The sequence below is a fragment of the Lithobates pipiens genome, unplaced genomic scaffold (assembly GCF_037356315.1).
Source record: "Lithobates pipiens isolate NorthernLeopardFrog02 unplaced genomic scaffold, aLitPip1_a1.2 Scaffold_3, whole genome shotgun sequence".
In the NCBI taxonomy this organism is placed as follows: Eukaryota; Metazoa; Chordata; class Amphibia; order Anura; family Ranidae; genus Lithobates; species Lithobates pipiens.
The window spans coordinates 140,852,391-140,876,249 of record NW_027507790.1 but is presented as its reverse complement, the minus strand read 5'-3'; positions in this window follow the sequence as shown (position 1 = coordinate 140,876,249).

Below are 23,859 nucleotides of genomic sequence, written 5' to 3'. Positions count from 1 at the left end.
ATATACTGTCTGTATGTGATAGTAGTACTCAGTGTATTCATTTATTTTCAAATTCACGTGTCTTTATTTATATTTTTCCAGGTTTATGTGCAAAGGAAATTGTTCAGCAAATGTGATGGAGTATAGCCAGACATGCCTCCAGGGGTGCAAACAATGGTAAACTTTTATTCTCATTGTTTATTTATATTACAGTCATTCATTAAATAAATAAAAAGGATAATACCGTGCAATGAACAAGTATTAATACAATGAATGGGACATGGAAAACTGTTATGCCGCATACACGCGATCATAATTTCCGACAACAAATGTTCGATGTGAGCTTGTTGTCGGAAATTCCAACTGTGTTTATGGTCCATAGGACATTTGCTGTCAGAATTTCCAACAACAACTGTTTGAGAGCAGGTTTTCAAATTTTCTGACACACAATTCTGACACACAAAAGTCCATGCATGCTCGGAATCAAGCAGAAGAGCCGCACTGGCTATTGAACTTCATTTTTCTTGGCTCGACGTACGTGTTATACGTCACCTTATTCTTGGCGTTCGGAATTAACAACTACATTTGTGTGACCGTGTGTATGATAGACAAGGTTGAGCCAACATCCGTCGGAAAAAAAAATCCACGGTTTGGTTGTTGGAATATCCGATAGTGTGTACACGGCATTACTGTGCACACAAATAGTAAAACATGAAATGTAACAGCAATCTAAACATCAATAACATGTGATCGATAAAGCAAAAATGATAATGAATGTATAAAGTTCAATGACTTCAAAATTAAAGTTCATTAAAAAATGAAAAATGAAAAATAGTCCTCCGAGAAATTGAAATCCTTAAGTGAAGATGAAGATACCCATGTGAAGGCACAATTTAAAAAACACTGGTCACTGGTTTGTGCAATCCACCACCAAGGAGTAAAATGGACACACTTACCAGAAAATGTGGACTCATATACTGGTTTGTATTGAGTCAACCAAGCATATGTGAGGTAATACCTCAACCTTGTCCAGCTGTATCAGATGGATGGTCTTTATACACCCCTTACCATTTTAATGAAGAGGTTCTACTTTAAACAGACAGACTCCCAATGGACTCCCAATACTCCTGCGGTCTCCTCACCAAAAGTCTTTAACTGGGCTGTGCATGTGTAGTAGAAACCCAATTTATTTCTTTGGAAAGGAGATCCACTATTAGTCACAATGGCGGACCTTTTCATAATGCTAAAGATACAGTGATCCTTTTGCCCTTGTACACACGGTCGGAGATTCAGACGGAATGTGTCCTATCGGACCGTGTGTATGCAACATCACTCCGGACCTCTTCCGGAATTAATCCGTCGGAATTACTCCGACGGATTTGGTTGTCGGAATCTCCGACCGTGTGTACAAGGGCTGAGAAAGGAATTTCACCCAATGATATTTTTTGTATCCCTTCTTACCTGATTTACTGGGTTATCCTCAATTCACATACTCACACACCAAGCAAATCCAGCATTGTCCTGCTGTCATCTGCCAATGCGCTGCTGCAGACCAGATCCCACGCTGCCAACTTCTTCTCTGACATCATTGGGAAATGGCTGTCTCTTCTGGGTTCTTCAGTCAGCCCCCAATGACATGGCGTTAGGTCTGCCCTCCAGCACTTTGTGTCCCTGCACGTGCAGTCTTCTGGGATATATAATGTGTGTAGCACTGACTCCCGAAGGAGCGGCTGATTTTATTGGGCTTACCGTTACCTTGTTCACCTCGATTTGCGTCTAGGAGTTTCCTGAGGTAGATGGCCCAAGAACTATAGAGACTGACGACAGACCCGCTTGAAGGGATTTTTATTTGCAAAAAGTAGTTAACAAACAGTCTCTCAGTATAGGATCAGAGGGTTTAGGTGAAAAGTCCAGGTACTCTTATTATCAAAGTCAGTATGAAAAGAACTCTATCACTTTGAATAAATCCAGAGAATAGGCATTCCCTTCTGGATCCTCACAATAGTTGGATAGTCCTTCTCTCACCAGGCCTAGCAGCCAACAGGGTGCTTGAGTCAGGAACAAGTCTCTGCCAAAGACTGTTATAGAACACGAACAAGGAAACTTGAACACTTGTAGAGCACTCGTGTGGTACCAGTATCTTGCAGCCGGTCCGGCGATACCGCACAAGATTGGATTCACTTAGGTCCTTCAGCTTTACCAGGCTTTTGTTGAGAAGCCAACCCTTGTGTGGCCTTCTCACGAAGAGTCCTCCCCTGGATAACTTCGAAGTTGTTGGGACTCTCTACAACCTGAGACAGCACCGGACCACCTCCGAATCCTTTGTTTAGTTTATTCGCCTCAGGCTAGCCAGCCCCGAGACATAAAGTCGGGTGGATCCGCACCCCAGGTCATGGAAGTCTTGGGGGCTGGTCAGGAGGACCAGGACCATATGCAGTCAGAACATAGTTCTGGACTGGAAACCCCAAAACACGTGACATCTGCACCTTAAGTACCCCCTCCCAGAAGGCACAGCAAGAGTGACACTCCCAATGGGCTGCTTCCGAGAGAATGTAACCTTAAAGCACCCAACCGGACTGTGTTTCCATACCTGCCAAAAGTGACAGCACCCCCATTGGCCAGGCAGACCACCCTGTAGTCCAGTCAGACTGATGCTGAGGTCAAAATTTGGAGCAATTAAACCCAAACCAAACTGCGGTTCAGATGCCATATTAAATTTCAAAAAAACATAGCGTGTGCTCTTCAGGAGCCAGAGCTACATGTGCATATCCCAGGAGGCTCCAGGAGCAGGGACTGGTCATTCTCAACTAAGCAAATGGTGAATGGAGGCAGAGGGCAGGGAGGACTGTAAAAACATGAAATAAACACACACACAAGAAAACGTTTTTTGTATTTCTGGAGGGGATGGAACCCTGCTGCCTGCAGTCTGTCAAAGTCTATAGTATGCTGAAAGGCATGGGGCTGCGTGCACTACCGAATAGTACTTGTATTTGAGACCCTATGCATTCAGGGAAGAAAGCCTGGAACACAGGTCTTCTGCATACAGCCCTGTCCAGCCTTAATATATTTCTGCCTGCCATAGACTTTGACAGGCTATAGGCAGCAGGGTTGGATGCTACCCCTGTGCCTCCTAGGCGCACTAAAATGCAGAGATTGCACCCACAGAAGCTGCCCCGTGTGCATGGGGCCTTATGGTATCGTTTTCCTATCTCCTGTAACTGTCATCTTTACTCAAAAGTTTAATCTGCATATAAATGTAGAAAAATGTTAAATAAAGCTGTTAAACAAATATATATATATATATATATATATATATATATATATATATATATATATAGATTGGTAAATATGAAGGAAAAAATCAGCAGAAAATCTGATAGTGTGTATGGGGCTTTAGATGCATTTAGATGTGTCTAGTTGCTTTTACATCCATCCAGCTACAATCAGCTCTTCACAACCAACATTAACCTGTCCATGAATGCAAAACGTGTCCATAGAAGACCATAAGATGCATTTAGATCAATTTAAAAATATTTGTATTGTGGACCTGAAGACTCTATTTTTTGCCGTTAGTGTGCATGCGACCTATTGATGAACCCTTTAACGTTCTGCTCCACCGTTGGTGTTAGCGCACATTGTGAGTCACGCTAACTCATTGAAAAATGTGGACTTTAAAGGGTTAACTCACAAATATAAAATGGTGTCTCTACCCCCCCTGTTCCTTTTTTTTTTTTTTAAAAAGCTCCTAAAGTACTCATCTGTTTAACAGAGCAGGTTCCCTTTAGGTGCCACCAACACACTATTTCACCAACGCTTCTCTGTGATTTGGGAGAGGCTTTTCTGTAATGCCCCATACACGCGATCAGACTTTCCGACAATGTTGGAAGGATGTTGGCTCCAACTTGTCTTGCATACACACATTCACACAAATGTTGGCCAACAATTACGAACGTGGGAACGTAATGACGTACAAGACGTACACTGTGCCGAGAAAAAGGAAGTTCAATAGCCAGTGCGGCTCCTTCTGCTTGATTCCGAGCATGCGTGAACTTTTGTGCGTCAGACTTGTGTACACACAATTGGAAATTCTAACAACAAAGTTTTGTTGGCGGAAAATTTGAGAACCTGCTAGCCAACATTTGTTGGCGGAAAGTCTGACAACTAATGTTCGATGGAGCATACACATGGTTGGACTTTTCAACAACAAGCTCACATCAAACATTTGTTGTCGGAAAATCCGATCGTGTGTACGCGGCATTAGACAAAGTTATTGGCTGGTTGCTTCTGTCTGCACAACCTGTTGGTTCCTCTGCATCACCCAGGACCCGTCCACAGTCATAGACAGAAAATTATCCACCAAGTAGCAGGTCAATGAGAGATTTACAGGTTATTATTTCAGGGGTTTTGTATTTATTTTTTGGTATTGAACAGCAATTTAGGGACAAGGGTAGCATTTTCCTTTACTGTGTTTAAACAACAAAAAAACTAATTTTACAGCATAACATGTAGAACTGACCAGAGACCTATTTTATGTTATGTTGGAGAAGAGCAAGTGTTTGGCAGTTCAGGGGAAATATATAGAATTTTACAGTAATTTGGTCTCATAAACTATATCACTGTTCTTGTTATACATGTGCCATGTGCTACAGCAATTGATACACTGAGTGGTGATCTACTACAAACAGTGGGGGTTATTTACCAAAGGAAAAGCCACTTTGCACTGAAAGTGCACTTGGAAGTAAAGTCGCTTTAGATCCGAGAGGGACATGTGAAGAAAATATAAAACAGCATTTTAGCTTGCACATGATTGGATGATAAAATCAGCAGAGCTTCCACTCTTTTCAGATCTACCCCTTAGATTTAGAGCGACTGCACTTCCAAAGTGCACTTTCAGTGCAAAGTGGATTTGCCTTTAGTAAATAACCCCCAGAATGTTCACTTTTCAATTGCAGCTGAACTCCGAAAGGCAAATTTCCTCAGAACCTAGTGAATAAGGGGAAGCTCTGCTGACCTTCATCATCCAATCATGTGCAAACTAAAAATGCTGGGGGTTTTTTGTTTTGTTTTTCCTTGCATGAGATTGGGTATTTTTTTTTTTCAAAGTGAAGTTGCACTACACTCACTAATCTCTTGGGAAAATTCCCTTGCACAGTGCAACATCCCTTGCAAAGTGAATAGTATATTTGCCTTTAGTAAATCAACCTCACTATTTTGTGTCTAATACCCTCAATATTCATTTTTCTTAAGGGTTGATTTATTAAAGACAAATAGGCTGTTCACTTTGAAAGGGAGTCTGTCCCAAAGCTTTAGTGAATGAGATAAAGCTCTCCTCCCTTTTACTATACAAATGTACAAGCAGAAATGGATTTACTTTTTTTTCCTTGCACTTGATTTGGGTATTTTTTTGAAATGTGAAATTTCACCTCATTCATTAAAGTGTTACTAAACCCATAACAGTGAAATCAGTCTGTATATGGAGTAAAGCATGCTTGTTATACTCACTGTGGAACCTAAGGGGTTAATCCTCTGCATTGTGTAAAAAGGCTGATTGATTCTGTCTTCTCTTACCCTATCCTTCTTTGACAGTCCCCAATATATCTCCTAATAGAACAGAGGCTAGGGGACAAGCTGCACATGCTCAGTTTGGTGTGTATTGCTAGAGTTTTTTTTTCTTGGATAGGTGCATGTGATCAGCACAGGGCCAATAAGGACTGTCCAGACAGAGGGTCAGGGTTCCTACATCCTCATAGGACAATCAGTGGAGAAGGAAAGCTCCTCCTACAAGCTTTAACCAGACACTGATAGAAGTCACAAGACTGCTATATACTGCTGATGAGAAAAGGTATTTAGCAGTTTATATTTACTAAAATAATTGCATTTCCATGTTGAATGCAGGTGAATGCAGGTTCCTGGGTTTATTAACACTTTAAACTCTGGGAATATTTCCTTGTAAAGGCCAACTTCCTTTGCAAAGTGAATGACCTACTTACCTTTTGTAAATCACAACCAGTATATATAAAATAGTCTACTACTAAACTTTACAGTACATTTTGATTATTGATTTTGATATGATCTTATTTTTAAGCGAACACATCTTTCCTTGCTATAAAACCTAAATGGCTGGCATTTTGGCATTGCTTTGTATGCCTTTGTAATGCCGACATTGCTAGAAATGCTGACATTGGTGGAAAATGTGCAATAATACATGTCTTATAACAGTAGTATCACTGTACCAATAAAATATATTTCTGTTAAAATATTGTGGGAAACCTTGAGATGTTTCTTGATTCAGATAAACTGACTATAAATAAGAGGAACCACACAATCACACCTCAAGATCTGTGAATGTAGATGCTGACACCGACAGCTCCACAGTCTTCCTTTCTTGGGTTCCCATAAGTCAAGGGCATTGCTAGAGTCTTCAAACAGCAGAGCTACCCCTGGCCACCTACACAGAACTGTTCTTGTAATATAAAAAAAAAATGGGTGAGTCTGTTTCTCTTCTCTTTTCTCTTCCTTGCCTTCCTTTGCTTTGGTTATTTCCTCTAGTGTACTTTTGCCTCATCTTATGTTCTGCTTCTATAACTAAAGTGGTTGTAAAGGCACAAGGTTTTTCTGTGAGCAGCAGCCCCCCCCCCCCCAGCACCTCCTTATACTTACCTGAGCCCCCTCTTGATCCAGCCTTGCCTATCCGGGGACTCGCACACCTGATTGGCTTTTGGCAGCAGCAGCAGCAGCCATTGGCTCTTGTTGTTGTCAATCACAGCCAGTGAGCCAATCAGGAGACAAAGTGGGGCAGGACTGAGTCTCAGCTTCATGTTTGAATGGACACACAGAGCCAGGGGTTGGGAGCATGCCTGCTTGGCTGCCCCCAGAGCAAGCTGCCCACTATGGGAGAACATAGCAGGAAGGAGAAGCCAGGAGTGCCGGTGTGGGAGCCAAGAAGAGGAGGATCCAGGTTGCTCTGTGCAAAACCACTACACAGAGCAGGTAAGTATAGCATGCTTGTTATTTTTCAGGAAAAAAAAAAAAGACTTTAGTATCAATAAGGAACATAGAAAAGGACTGATACTTGTGAATGCCTTACACTTAAATGGATGCCTTTCAATTAAATAAAACATCTAAGACTATTTTTTTTTCAGAAATAACTGAATTGCCCTTTTACAGTCATAACTGTAATTGCATAAAGATCACATATTAAAGTGGGAGTAAACGTCCATCTCTGACTTTTACCTATAGGTAAGCCTATAACAGGGCTTATCTATAGTTACTGAAAATATCTCCTAAACGTGCACAGATATTTTGGAGATATTTAATATACATGCAGCTGGTGACATCACTGGCGCATGCACTCTGAAGAGTCCTGTGCCATAATCCTTGGCTCCTGCACGCGCACGCGAGAGTAACATCATCGTGTCTACGGCTACTCACACAGCCAGAGTCCGCAAACCCAAAAGGAAGGTTGGGTGAAGATGCCCTCTCAGGAGTGACAGCACAGCACTGGAGGGCTTAATTCTCTGGTAGTTTTCACATAATGTGCTAGTATGTGATGCATACTAGCACATTATGGCTTTACCTTGCAAGTTGCAAAAAAAAAAAAAACACACACAGCAGTTTACTACCACTTTAACCAACATTAAAAATCAAATCTATCACCGTTGCTTGAAAATTAAATACCGTAATACATTAATTCAAAAGTATATAAAATACATGATGGTCCAAAGGTTCCGAGACAACGGCACACACAGAGACCAAGAGGAGTTAACAGTTCTTATATTTGTAAAAGTAGTATGCCAGAAGGGTTACAAGGGTACTTACAGCAATACTAGTATTAACACTTGCGGTAACAGGTGCAGTCATTCTTGTAGTAACAGGTGCAGTCATTCTTGTAGTAACAGGTGCAGTCATTCTTGTAGTAACAGGTGCAGTCATTCTTGTAGTAACAGGTGCAGTCATTCTTGCAGTAACAGGTGCAGTAACACTTTCAGTAACAGTCTTAATAACTGGTAGAATTAATGTTTCTCTTCACCACAGAAAAATCCCTAACAGTGGCCTGGTACAGGCACTAATGGCACTAAAGTTAGTGTAATGCTACATACATACGATCGGACATTCCACCAACAAAACCGTTTTTTCTGGCGGATGTTGGCTCAAACTTGTCTTGCATACACGCGGTCACGCAAATGTTGTCAGAAATTCCAAACATCAAGAAAGCGGTGACGTACAACATGTTTGACGAGAAATGAAGTTCAAAAGCCAGTGCGGCTCTCCTGTTTGATTTCGAGCAAGCGTGGATTTTTGTGCGTCCGAATTGTGTACACACACTCGGATTTTTCCGACAACAAGTCTTATTGTCGGAAAATTTGAAAACCTGCTCTCAAACAGTTGTTGTCGGAAATTCCAGCAGCAAATGACCGATGGAGCATACACGCAGTCGGAATTTCTGCCAACAAGCTCACATCAAACATTTGTTGTCGGAAAATCCTATTGTGTGTACAGCCCATAAGCAATAGCGGTCTCACTGATTATACCAGCAGGTCACACAACATCAACACAGATATGCAGAAGTATTTCTTAAGGCACTCTGTAGGCATGACCTACTTTATAGGGGTAGAATCTGCAGGAGGGATGGCTAAGTGGCAGGATGGCAGACTGAAGTGACATAAAGAGGTTTCTGAGAAGGTCACAGAAGCAGTTCCAGCAGCCAGTGCTTAAGGAGTGCACAGCAGTGTCCTTATGCTTTCCCTCCTCCTACTGGTACTTTTCCCTAACTGTAATGCCACGTACAGACGATTGGACATTCCGACAACAAAAATGTGGATTTTTTTTCCAACGGATGTTGGCTCACATACACATGGTCACACAAATGTTGTCGGAAATTCTGATCGCCAAGAACGCAGTGACGTACAACATGTACGACGACGAGCCGAGAAAAATGAAGTTCAATAGCTAGTGCGGCTCTTCTGCTTGATTATTCTTTTAAGTGAAAGAGAAACATGCATTGCCAAGTACAGATAATAAAGAAACCCAATAATTAATTTAAGAAAGCAACATTTTGTAATTCATTAACTGATATATCCAATATAAATCTAAATTCAGTATTGGAGGTGTGATAATATACAAAATACAAAATACTTAACACTTATACAGTATTTGTTACTGCAAAGGACACCTGATCCACTCCAAGACTTGTGACATGTGCCCTTGGTGCCAGATGGGCACCTTCTGTATTTCATATCACACTGCAATAGCCAACAATGTCCCACACAATGTTAATATCATATGGGTATGCTTTCATTTTCAAAATGACCCTTAAAATTAGTAAATGGCAACACTTTTAATCTTCTGGTCCCATTTATCATACTATCTCTAGTATTTCTCAGATATAGGCCACTGTCATCAGACATCATTATTATTAGGTTGTGTTGTGGAATTTTCGTCAACACCACTCGTTTATTGACAACATACACGTGTACGGACCAGCCCTCAAGGTGGACTGGCCAAGAGCTGTTCTTCTTACAGGGGTATTTATACTGTATGGAAGACACATACATGGTTCAACACTGGTTACAGATAATTGCAGTTTTGTCAGTAGGGATGAGCTTGATGTTCGAGTCGAACATACGTTTGACTCGAACATCGGCTGTTCGCACGTTTGGCGAATAAAGAACGTTACGGGCCATCGCAGTGCATTGCTGGCTCATGATTGGCCAAGCATGCTTGGCCAATCACAGCGCCGGCAGCGAGGAGAGCCATGATTGGCCACAGGCAGGATGCGATTTAGTGTTCTTGCTCTTCTGTAATTGAGCTTTTAGCAATCTGCAGGAGTTTGTGGGTGTTGTCTGCGTGCCCTGACCGCAGTATACACCATTATATTCACCTATATAGCTAGCTATATTGCTCTTCTGTAATAGAGCTTTCAGTCAGCTGTAGGAGATTGTGGGTGTTGTCTGCGTGCCCTGACCGCAGTATACACCATTATATTCACCTATATAGCTAGCTATATTGCTCTTCTGTAATTGAGCTTTCAGTCAGCTGTAGGAGATTGTGGGTGTTGTCTGCATGCCCTGACCGCAGTATACACCATTATATCCACCTATATAGCTAGTTATATTGCTCTTCTGTAATAGAGCTTTCAGTCAGCTGTAGGAGATTGTGGGTGTTGTCTGCGTGCCCTGACCGCAGTATACACCCTTATAGCCACCTATATAGCTAGCTATACTGCTCTTCTGTAATAGAGCTTTCAGTCAGCTGAAGGAGATTGTGGGTGTTGTCCGCGTGCCCTGATCGCATTATACACCATTATATCCACCTATATAGCTAGCTATATTGCTCTTCTGTAATTTAGCTTTCAGTCAGCTGTAGGAGATTGTGGGTGTTGTCTGCGTGCCATGACCGCAGTATACACCCTTATATCCACCTATATAGCTAGCTATTTTGCTCTTCTGTAATAGAGCTTTCAGTCAGCTGTAGGAGATTGTGGGTGCTGTCTAAGTGCCCTGACCGCAGTATACACCATTATATCCACCTATATAGCTAGTTATATTGTTCTTCTGTAATAGAGCTTTCAGTCAGCTGAAGGAGATTGTGGGTGTTGTCTGCGTGCCCTGACCGCAGTATACACCATTATATCCACCTATATAGCTAGCTATATTGCTCTTCTGTAATAGAGCTTTCAGTCAGCTGTAGGAGATTGTGGGTGTTGTCTGCGTGCCCTGACCACAGTAAACACCATTATATCCACCTATATAGCTAGCTATATTGCTCTTCTGTAATAGAGCTTTCAGTCAGCTGTAGGAGATTGTGGTGTTGTCTGCGTGCCCTGACCGCAGTATACACCATTATAGCCACCTATATAGCTAGCTATATTGCTCTTCTGTAATAGAGCTTTCAGTCAGCTGTAGGAGATTGTGGGTGTTGTCTGCGTGCCCTGACCGCAGTATACACCATTATATCCACCTATATCGCTAGCTATATTGCTCTTCTGTAATAGAGCTTTCAGTCAGCTGTAGGAGATTGTGGGTGTTGTCTGCGTGCCCTGATCGCAGTATACACCATTATATCCACCTGTATAGATAGCTATATTGCTCTTCTGTAATAGAGCTTTCAGTCAGCTGTAGGAGATTGTGGGTGTTGTCTGCGTACCCTGACCGCAGTATACACCATTATAGCCACCGATATTGCTCTTCTGTAATAGAGCTTTCAGTCAGCTGTAGGAGATTGTGGGTGTTGTCTGTGTGCCCTGACCGCAGTATACACCATTATATCCACCTATATAGCTAGCTATATTGCTCTTCTGTAATAGAGCTTTCAGTCAGCTGTAGTAGATTTTGGGTGTTGTCTGCGTGCCTTGACCTCAGTATACACCATTATATCCACCTATATAGCCAGCTATATTGCTGTTCTGTAATAGAGCTTTCAGTCAGCTGTAGGAGATTGTGAGTGTTGTCTGCGTGCCCTGACCGCAGTATACACCATTAAATCCACCTATATAGCTAGCTATATTGCTCTTCTGTAATATAGCTTTCAGTCAGCTGTAGGAGATTGTGGGTGTTGTCTGCGTGCCCTGACCGCAGTATACACCATTATATGCACCTATATAGCTAGCTATATTGCTCTTCTGTAATTGAGCTATCAGTCAGCTGTAGGAGATTGTGGGTGTTGTCTGTGTGCCCTGACGCAGTATACACCATTATCCACCTATATAGCTAGCTATATTGCTCTTCTGTAATTGAGTTTTCAGTCAGCTGTAGGAGATTGTGGGTGTTGTCTGTGTGCCCTGACCGCAGTATACACCATTATCCACCTATATAGCTCTTCTCTAATTGAGCCATCTGCCATCTGCAGGAGTTAGTTAGTGTTGTGTGCCTACAGCACAGCACTGTATACACCGGTATCTACCCTTTAATTCCTGTTCTATAATAAAGGCATCTGCAGGAGAGAGACAACAGTGCTGGTCGTGGACACGGTGCATCGTCATCAGCACGTGGCCATGGGACACGCTTGTCCTTATTTTTGGCAGCTGGACGTGTTGAGCCGCATCATGCCGAAGACTTGGTAGAGTGGATGACCAAGCCCTCTTCATCCTCCTCATCCTCTCTCACCCAGGCTCAGGGTACTAGCAAAGCAGCTGCCAATGCATAATTTTCCCTCGTCTCAAGGTCATCATCAGTGACTCCTTCCCTAGACCCACCACGTCCTCCTGAGGAGTCCCCTGAACTCTTTGAGCACAGTGTTGGGTACATGCTCCAGGAGGATGCCCAGTGTTTTGTAGGCTCTGATGATGATACTCAGCTAGAGGAAGGCAGTAGCATTAGCGCAGAGAGAAGGGATTCTAAAGAAGGACAGCAATCTGGCAATCATATTCCACAAGCTGCAGCATACTGCCAGGTTTGCTCCAGCGATGAAGAGGGAGGGGATGATGAGGGCACTGACTCCACGTGGGTGCCTGGTAGGAGAGAGGAGGAGGAGGCACATGTCCAACGAGGCAGGATGCCCCTGGGGGCCAGCTTATTGGCAGCACACCGACTGAATCACACCGCAGACCTCCGCCTGTGCAGGGCGCTGCCTCTGCGCGTTATTCTAAAAGTTCTTTGGTGTGGGCCTCTTTTGAGACGAGTGCATCAGATCGCACCGCTGCTATTTGCAACATATGTCTCAAAAGTATCTCGCGTGGCCAAAACATCAGCCGCTTGGGCACCACATGCTTGACCAGACATATGTTGACCTGCCATGCAGCTCGTTGGCAAGCGTACCTCAAAGACCCACACCAAAGAACAAAGTGGACCTCTCCTTGCTCCTCATCAGCTGGGATCTCCAACCCCACTAGACCTTCAGTCCTCTCTGAAACCTGCTCTGAGAGGAATGAAGGTGTAGAATTAGGTGTGTCACAGCCAAGTGCTTCTGGGCACTCTGCTAGCAGTACACCCACATCTGATTATAGCAGCCAAATTTCCCTGCCCCAGCTGCTGGACCATCGAAAGAAGTTCACTCCCAGCCATCCACATGCCCAGTGGTTGAATGCTAGCTTGGCTAAATTGTTAGCACTTCAACTGCTGCCTTTTCAGTTGGTAGACTCGGCCCCCTTCCGTGAGTTTGTACAATGTGCAGTTCCTCAGTGGCAGGTCCCCAAACGCCACTTTTTCTCACGGAAGGCGATTCCGGCTCTCTACCGGCATGTGGAAGGCAATGTCCTTGCCTCGCTGGACAGGGCGGTCAGCGGTAAGGTGAATATTATATATATTTTTCTCACGGAAGGCGATTCCGGCTCTCTACCAGCATGTGGAAGGCAATGTCCTTGCCTCGCTGGACAGGGCGGTCAGCGGTAAGTTGAATATTACCGCCGACTCATGGTCCAGCAGGCATGGACAGGGATGTTACCTGTCTTTCACGGCCCATTGGGTCACTCTTCTGGTAGCTGGGAAGAATGCAGGACAAGGTGCAGTAGTGTTGGAGGTTGTTCCGCCACCACGTCTCCAAAATGATACTACTGGTTGTGACACACCTCTCTCCTCCACCCCCTCCTCTTCTTCTTCCTCCATGGCCTCTTCCAGTGCTCTGTCCTCAGAACCAGCGGTGCTCCGTAGGCGTTCAAAGGGCTACGCAAGTATGCAGGCAAAACGATGCCATGCCGTGCTTGCGCTGGTTTGTTTGGGGCACAGGAGCTACACTGGGGCAGATATTTTGTCAGCTCTGCAGGGGCAGGCCGAGAGGTGGTTGACGCCACGCCAGCTTAAACTAGGATTGGTGGTTTGCGACAATGGCACCAACCTCCTCTCTGCCCTCTGACAGGGACAACTGACCCATGTGCCCTGTGTGGCTCACGTCCTTAACATGATGGTGCATCGGTTCTTTGGCAGATACCTGGGCTTACAGGATGTCCTGAAGCAGGCCAGGAAAGTCTGTGTGCATTTCCGCCGATCATTTAATGCCTGTGCTCGGTTGGCTGAGCTCCAAAAGGAGTTGAACCTGCCAAAGAACCGCCTTATATATGACATGCCCACCAGGTGGAACTCAACGTTGGCCATGCTGCAGTGGCTGCACACGCAGCAGAGGGCCATCAATGAGTACCTGTGCGACTACAGCACCACGGCAAGGGTCAGGGGAGCTCGGTTTTTTCTCACCACGCCAGTGGGGCATGATCAGGGATGCATGCACTGTCCTGTCACCGTTTGAGGAGGCCACAAGGATGGTGAGCAGTGACAGTACATGCATCAGTGACACTGTACCTCTTGTCCACCTGTTGGAGCATACACTGCATGTAATAATGGACAGGGCACTTGGGGCAGAACAGAGGCAGGAAGAGGAGGACTTCCTTGCCTCTCAAGGCCCCCTTTATCCAGACAGTGTTCCTGCTGTAACACCCATCACACAGGAAGAGGAGGAGGAGGATGAGGAGGAGTATGATTGTGTCAGCATGGAGGTGGAGGCTGGCACTCAGCATCAGCAGCAGTCTTGTAGGGATTATTTACAGTCCCAAGAAACCCGTGGACTTGTACGTGGCTGGGAGGAGGTAGCTGCGGATCATGTTGTCCTTAGTGACCCAGAGGACTCTGGACCGAATGCCTCAGCTAACCTACGCTGCATGGCCTCCCTGATCCTGCAAAGCCTGCGGAGGATTCTCGCATTCTTCGGATCATTAGTGGCTGGCCACTCTCCTTGATCCACGGTACAAGGGTAAGGTTGCCGACCTTATCTTGCCGTCGCAGAGGGAGTAGAGGATGAGACATCTCCAGGAGGCCTTGCAGAAAGGTCTGTGCAACGCGTTCCCAGAGACTGGGAGGTTACAAACTCCTGGTCCTGGACAACGTGTTGCTGAGGCATCGGTCAGAAGGAGCGGTGAAGAAGGTGGCCGTATGACCGATGTGTTCAGATAATTTTTTAGTCCGCAGCCCCAAGGTATGATCGGTTCCAGCAACCATTGCCAGCGTCTGATTTACATGGTGCAGGAATACCTAGGGGCAAGGTCAGACGTGGACACCTTTCCCACCGAAAATCCTCTGGCTTACTGGGTCTTGAGGATGGATCACTGGCCAGAGCTTGCACAGTATGCAATTGAGCTACTGGCCTGTCCTGCATCCAGCGTTCTTTCGGAATGCACCTTCAGTGCTGCTGGTGGCTTTGTTACCGATCACAGGGTGCGCCTGTCCACCGACTCGGTTGAGTGACTCATAAAAATGAATCAGTCTTGGATCACCCATAGCTACCAAGCACCTGAGGCTGACTGCCTATGCTGATGCTGAGTGACTGTCCTGTTATGTTTATTGTCTATCCTCTTCCTTCCTCCGCTGATATGTTGGAAGAACATTTTTGGTTCTGGGTGATGCCACCAGCCCAATTTTTATGCAATGCTTTGCAGCAGGGCTCATTCCTGCACCACAACTAGAGTATATGGGAGAGGTTGCAGTGTCGTGGCACTAGCACCAGTGCTTAAGGCCCAATTTTTCAGCCCCTGTTTAACAGGGGCGTTTAATTACAATTTTTGATGCAATGCTTTCCAGCAGAGCTCATTCCTGCACCACAACTAGAGTATATGGGAGAGGTTGCAGTGTCGTGGCACCAGCACCAGTGCCTAAGGCCCAATTTTTCAGCCCCTGTTTAACAGGGGCGTTTAATTACAATTTTTGATGCAATGCTTTGCAGCAGAGCTCATTCCTGCACCACAACTAGAGTATATGAGAGAGGTTGCAGTGTCGTGGCACCAGCACCAGTGCTTAAGGCCCAATTTTTCAGCCCCTGTTTAACAGGGGCGTTTAATTACAATTTTTGATGCAATGCTTTGCAGCAGGGCTCATTCCTGCACTACAACTAGAGTATATGGGAGAGGTTGCAGTGTCATGGCACAAGCAAGCAGTGCCTAAGGCCCAATTTTTGAGCCCCTGTTTAACAGGGCATGTAATTACAATTCTTGATATAATATTTCACAGCAGGGCCCGTTCCTGTGCCCACCGAGAGTAACTGTGAGGACTTATAGTGTTGCGGAACCAGCACCAGCACCACAACCACCAAAGGCCTAATTTTTCTACCACTGTTCAACAATGGCATGTAATTACAATTCTTGATATAATCGTTCACAGCAGGGCGCTCCAGCGCCCACCAAGAGTCACTTTGAGGGCTTACAATGTTGCAATGTGGCAACATGTGGCAACACCAACACTTTGTTCTGCCATTTCTGCAGAGCATATAGGGCAGGCCCCTACTTTCAAACATCCAACTTACAAATGTCTGCTACTTGCAAACGGAAGGAGACAACAGGAAGTGAGATGAAAAAAGACGGACGGCAAAATAAATTATACAGGGGTGATAACCCTTCCCTATGTTTTCCAAAAAGCTTAAAAATAGATTTTTTGACTGGAGCTACACTTTAAAAATGTACCAGTTCAAAATTACATAGAGATTCTACTTAACATAACAAACCTACACAGTCCCTGTCTTGTTTGCACCGCCTGTATACTGCTGTTCTGAGTATATAGGGTCTGGGGGCCCCACGTCTTTCCTTTTTTTAATATGGGTATGGGGTTCCCCTTAATATCCGTACAAGACCCAAAGGGGCTGGTAATGGGCAGGGGGGGCTACCCATGCCATTTTTCTGAATTATTTTCATCCATATTTCCAGAACCAGATATTACATTAAAACTGCAAGCAGCTTTAAATTACTTTTTTTCCGTTAAATGTCATTTTGTGCAGGGACTGTTCTAAACACGAGACACACGTGGCACTTCACAGGCATACTATAGACACCCCCCAGGCACGATATTTAACCACTTTCAGACCGGACCAATTTGCTGGTCAAAGACCAGACCACTTTTGCGATTCGGCACTGCGTCGATTTAACTAACAATTGCGCGGTCGTGCGACGTGGCTCCCAAACAAAATTGACCTCCTTTTTTTTCCCACAAATAGAGCTTTCTTTTGGTGGTATTTGATCACCCCTGCGGTTTTTATTTTTTGCGCTATAAACAAAAATAGAGCGACAATTTTGAAAAAAACGCATTATTTTTTACTTTTTGTTATAATAAATATCCCCCAAAAATATATAAAAAAAAAATTTTTTCCCTCAGTTTAGGCCGATACGTATTCTTCTACATATTTTGGTAAAAAAAATCGCAATAAGCGATTATTGATTGGTTTGCGCAAAAGTTATAGCGTTTACAAAATAGGGATAGTTTTATAGCATTTTTATTAATAATTTTTTATTATTTTTTTTTACTAGTAATGGCGGCGATCAGCGATTTTTATTGTGACTGCGACATTGTGTGGGACCCATCGGACATTTTTGACACATTTTTGGGACCATTGTCATTTATACAGTAATCACTGCTATATAAATGCAGTGAATGGGGAAATGCTGTTTACAACGGCATTTCTTCATTTGGCCGCTCCGTGAGACGATCGCGGGTATGCCCGCGGCGATCGAGTCCGTGGGTCCCGCGACCAGACTCACGGGGGTCCCGACCAGCGCGGGAGCGCGCCGCCGGCGGTGTGCTCCCGATGGCAGGGCGGCAAATTTAAAGGGACGTACATGTACGCCCATTTGCCTGCCCGTGCCATTCTGTCTACGTACTTCGTCGTGCGCTGGTCGGTAAGTGGTTAAAGGAATATTTCACTTTTTTTTTCACTTTAATCGTCATTAAAATCAGTGCTCCCGCAAAAACTGCCATTTTTAAAAACATTTTAGGCATTGACCCATGTCCCCTGGGGCAGGAGCCAGGTCCCCAAACCATTTTTAGGACAGTATCTTGCATATAAGCCATTAAAATTAGCACTTTTTATTTCGAACGTTCGAGTCCCATAGACTTCAATGGGGTTCTAAAGTTTGCACGAATTTTCGGTCCGTTCGAAAGTTGTGGTGCGAACCGAACCGGGGGGTGTTCGGCTCATCCCTACTTGTCAGCATGACTGATTTTGGACAGATTACCAAGTATGGCATGTCACACTATAAATAAACAATAAGGGTACAGATAGCCTTCAACATGTTTTGCCAGATGGTCATGCCATAAAACCATTCTTAGCTTACTTGTTTTAGCTACCTAAAGCTCCCTGGGAGGTTATGACACCTGTCTCTGTGCTGACCCCTGCCAGCACCTTTCCGTGTACGTTCCTGCCTCTCCTTTAGTATGGAGGGTCTTCTCAGTGCTGACAGTTGCTTCCCTAGATTTAGAACCTGGGCTTCCAGGGAAACAATGTGCTTACATTTTGCACAGCAGTATTCGCCCTCGAGCAGATATTTAAGGAACCCATACATGTCGCAAGATGTACACCGAGTCGCATCTCCACACCCACTGGGCATCATACCTACCAATTTAATGAGGATTGGGATTATACCCTGTCCAAATTACCTAACAACTAGCTTCCTGACACTACTCCTCAACAATACAATACATAGGTACTCAACAAGACAATACACAGGTACTTTACAGACCACGCGCCCCACAGACCCACGTGCACTCGCAGACCCACATGCAATTGCAGACCTACGTGCACTCTCAGACCAGGTGCACTCTCAGACCACATGTACTCTCAGACCCACGTGCACTCGCGGACCCATGTGCACTCGCAGACCCACGTGCAAGCGTATACCCATGTGCAATCGCAGACCCAAGTGCAAGCGCAGACCCACGTGCACTCTTGGCTCAGTTACTACATCTTAAGTTGTAAATTACTCTCCCATCCCAGGAAAATATTGCCACCTACACACAACATACATAGCCATAGAAACTATAATAATTAATAGAGCTGCTTTTTTCATTTCCTTGCATTACATAACATACCTCATTTACTTTGTATACCATATATGTATATATCTATATCTATACACACACACCACATTTATGTGAATACCCAAAATACTCTCAAAACTAAATTTGATCCTTAACATAGGGGGACATTTTACATTGTTATCAACACTTGCCATACCCTGTGTGATTCTCATAAGGAATGTGAAAAGAGTAATACATCACTCATGACAATCAAGCTCACATTTCAGTTTTTCGACAAAGTTTAAGCTACACATGCCTGTTGTACCTATCAGAAAATTTCCAGCGAACTTGTGGTCTATGTATATCTTGCATTAACAAAAGAGAAAAGTCATGGGCTAGCACAAAGGGATTATTCAATATACATAAAGGCCAAAAAACACTTCTTTCTTTAATAATAATTTATTTATTTTGGCAAATTATTTATAGGCCACGGTGTTGTTCAAGGGGTAACCTGATAATTGTATTAACGATAATTAAATTAAATTATGAAGCCATCCTGGCTATAATAAATATAAGAATTAAACGGTGTCCATCCAGATAAAGCTGGACGACTATTTCGCAACGACCAGTCGGGAGAGAAACTTCCAGCTGAGGTCCCCCAACACTGAGGCCTTTTCAGTCACGGTTTGAAGACCCATATTGAATATGTCTATGCCAATTGTGGATAAATGTACTAAATCATTCCTGAATAGTCCAGGCAAAAAAACACCGAAATGAAAAAAAACACTGAAACTAAACACCACCCAAAGACAATAGAAAATTATGGATAGTTCTATTCAGGCGTCTTCTAATTCTATCCACATAGAATAGATTACTGGAAGGAGACCACAGGAGTCTAGAAACCATTTCAGAGAAGGCCAAAACTAATAGAGGGAACAAAAGCTTAAAGCGGAGGTCCACCCTAAAATGGACCTCCGCTCATCGGAATCCCCCCCCCCCTCCGGCGCCACAATCGGCACCTTTCAGGGGGGAGGGGGGTGCAGTTACCTGGATAATCCAGGTAACTGCACCCACTTCCGGGCTAGCTCTCTGCGGAACGGGGCGTACGTTACGCCCCCGTTCCGCAAGCGCCCGCCCCCTTCAGCAAGTGCCCTGCTGCCTGCTGGGAAACACACAGCTCCCAGAGGCAGCGGGGACCGTCCGGATTGCGCCGCGCGGCTCGCGCATGCGCAGTAGGGAACCGGGAAATGAAGCCGAAAGGCTCCATTTCCTGATTCCCATACCCAAGATGGCAGCGGGACCCGGCAGCCGAGCGAGCGATCGGCTTCGGGTGCCGACATCGCGGGCGCGCTGGACAGGTAAGTGTCACTATTTAAAAGTCAGCAGCTGCAGTATTTGTAGCTGCTGGCTTTTAAAAAAAAAAAAAAAAAAACGCGGAGTCCCGGTGGACTCCCGCTTTAACGTCTAGGCCTAAACTGCTTGAATAAATCCTGGATTCTGCCCGTTTCCCAGCCCAGAAGACATAGAAATGGCCTACTATCCAGAAGTACTCTTGGATAAATGTGAAAGAGAAAAATCAAACAATTAACAATTCAGGGCGGACATATATTTTATATCTACTAGTTCCCCTCTTTTGAACATCTGAAGAGAGACCTAAAGAATTAGCTGTAGTAGCAACCCCAATCCTAAAGGAGTGTGATGAAAATTTCAAAACGGATAGATTAAGGTGTTTAAGGCATGAAGATAGCACAGCTGAAAACTGATATCTCGTCAAAGGGGAAAAATCCTGATGGACAAAGAATGAACCTTCCGATGATGGCCTGACCGAAATGTATTCAGATACATGTAAAACAGGGCACACTAAAGGATTGGGGGATTTACCTAAAGAGATCCACAGACCATTACCCAACACAAACATCTTTGATCTGCAAATAAATATCTTTACACGTTCCATTTCCAAAGACATATGTGAAAAATGTAGAAAGGAAGAGGAAGATTTGTTGGGGGCAGTAAATTCCCCCAAACGCAGAGCTCCAAAAAATGCAACAGAAAAGGCCGCTTTAACCACTGGGCACTTAAACCCCCTTAATAACCAGACCAATTTTCAGCTTTCGGTGCTCTCACATTTTGAATGACAATTACTCAGTCATGCAACACTGTATCCATATGAAATTTTTGTCCTTTTTTTCACACAAATAGAGCTTTCTTTTGGTGGTATTTAATCACCGCTGAGTTTTTTTATTTTTTGTGCTATAAAAAAAAAGACCGAAAATTCTGTAAAAAAATGAATTTTTCTTAGTTTCTGTTATAAAATTTAGCGGAGTAGTCATTTTTCTTCATAAATTTTGGCCGAAATTTATACTACTACATATCTTTGGTAAAAATAAGTACAAATTGGTGGATATTATTTGGTCTTTGTGAAAGTTATAGAGTCCACAAGCTATGGTGCCAATATCTGAAAATTGATCGCACCTGAAGTGCTGAGACCCTAACATGCCAGAAAAGTACAAATACCCCCAAAATGACCCATTTTTGGAAAGAAGACATTCCAAAGTATTTAGTAAGAGGCATGATGAGTTTTTTGAAGTTGTCATTTTTTCCCACAATTTTTTGCAAATTCAAGATTTTTTTTTTCATTTTTTTGTTTTTCACAAAATTGTCATATTATCAGGTTATTTCTCACACATAGCATATGCATACCACAAATTACCCCCCAAAACACATTCTGCTATTACTCAGGAGTATGGCGATACCACATATGTGAGACTTTTATAAAGCGTGGCCACATACAGAGGCCCAACATGCAGGGAGCACCATCAAGCGTTCTGGAGCCCCCAGGCCAATTCTGACATTTCTCTCCTACATGTAAAAATCATCATTTATTTGCTAGAAAATTACATGGAACTCCAAAACATTATATATGTTTATTTAGCAAAGACCATAGAGAATACAATGGTGGTCGTTGCTTTTTATCTCGCACGGTATTTGCACAGCAACTTTTCGAATGCTTTTTTTTGGAAAAGACTGTTTTGTGCTTTTAAAAAAACAAAACAGTAAAGATATCCCAATATTTTTGCATAATGTGAAAGATAAATAGATACTTAATATGTCACCCTTCAAAATTGCACACGCTCGTGGAATGGCGCCAAACGTCGCTACTTAAAAATCTCCATGGGCAACGCTTTAATTTTTTTTACTGGTTACATGTTTTGAGTTACAGAGGAGGTCTAGGGCTAGAATTATTGCTCTCGCTCTAACGTTCGCAGTGATACCTCACATGTTTGGTTTGAACACCATTTTCATATGTGGGCGGGATTTACGTATGTGTTCGCTTCTGCATGCGAGCTCACAGGGACATTGGCGCAAAAAAAAAATGTATTGTTCATTTTACTTTATTTATTTTAGTTTGACACTTTTTTCCCCAAAAATAAATTTTTTGATCACTTTTATTCCTATTACAAGGAATGTAAACATCCCTTGTAATAAGAATACCGCATGACAGGTCCTCTGTACAGTGAGATATGGGGTCAATAAGACCTCACATCTCACCTCTAGGCTGGGAAGCCTGACAAAAAAAAAAACGATTCTGGCTTTGATCGTATTGGCAAGTCGGTAGAAGCACCGGAGGGTGGCGGGAGGGGGGGCGTCGCCTCCTGTAAAAACGATCAAGCAGTAGAACAGCCGCTATGATCATTCTTATGGTGTAGGGAATCGCCGGCTGAAAAAGCTGATATCTGAATGATGCCTGTTAGCTATAGGCATTATTCAGATATCCCCGCACAAAGTCAAGGATGTCATATGACGGCCAGCGGGCCGGAAGTGGTTAAAATGCATTTTTTTTTAATACATAGCATGTACATACCAAAAATGACACGCTGAAATAGATTCTCCTACTCCTCCTGAGTGCGGCGATAACACGTGTGTGAGGTTTCCACAGCCTGGCCACATACAGAGGTACTGTACTGAGTACAGCCGAGCATGGCTGAGCATGGCCGAGCATGGCTGGGTATCACCGAGTATTGCAGGCTATCTCCGAGTATGGCTGGGTATCGCAGGGTATCACAGAGTATGGCTGAGCTTGGCCGAGTATGGCTGGGTATTGCAGAGTATCACCGGGTATGGCTGGGTATTGCAGGGTATCACCGACTATGGCTGGGTATTGCAGGGTATCACCGAGTATGGCTGGGTATTGCAAAGTATGGCTGGGTATTGCTGGGTATCACCGAGTATGGCTGGCTATTGCAGTGTATCACCGAGTATGGCTAGGTATCACCGAGTATGGCTGGCTATTGCAGTGTATCACCGAGTATGGCTGGGTATCACCGAGTATGGCTGGGTATGGCAATTTATGGCAGAGTGTTGGCAGGGTATTGCAGGCTCGGGTGTCGATCATTGATGGATCCCTGAAAAGTCAGCAACTACAGTATTGGTAGCTGCTAACTTAATTTTTGGGGGGGAGACTGGAGTTCCTCTTTAAGTGGCTGTCCTGATACTCATTGCACAGACATGGTCCACTGACATTATAATCGGGAAGCTCAACCATGAAAAATAACAGGCAGCTGCCACTGTAGAATTTATGTAGACAAGAAATCGCTGCAGTGACACTGGAGAATATCACAGACAAGAAAGTAAAAACAATGGCAACTGTTTATGGTACACAGTGCTTTAGCAAACTAAATGTCATCTAGTCAGAATTTAGATCCACTTATATCATTTCTCAAGGGAAGGTAATAAACAGCGTTTCAGTCATAGCAGTTGCCATAGCTTCTTTCCTAGTCCCTTCTAGAGCCTACTGGTTCTAAAATATTCCAAATATATTTCAGAAGAACAAACCAATGCAATCACTGCAAACTAACAGACATACTGTTCTACATAATATCATTCAGATTTAGCCAAACAATCTATTTGGTCATAAGGGAGTGATTTAGTCATATATCAGAATAAAAAGAATCCTAATTAAATTGACAGCAAACGAAAGCGGCTTCATTACACACTGTAATCAACAAAGAGAGCTTATCCTGTATAAAGCAGACCTCTAGAGAATAAATATAATTACTGACCATAACAGTTCAAAAGTTCTTTGCAAACATCATCACCAAGTAATCTGTTCCAAACATCCAGATATATTGCAGCCACTTTTTATATGATGGAACTTTTATCTCAAAATGAAAAGACATTTTGG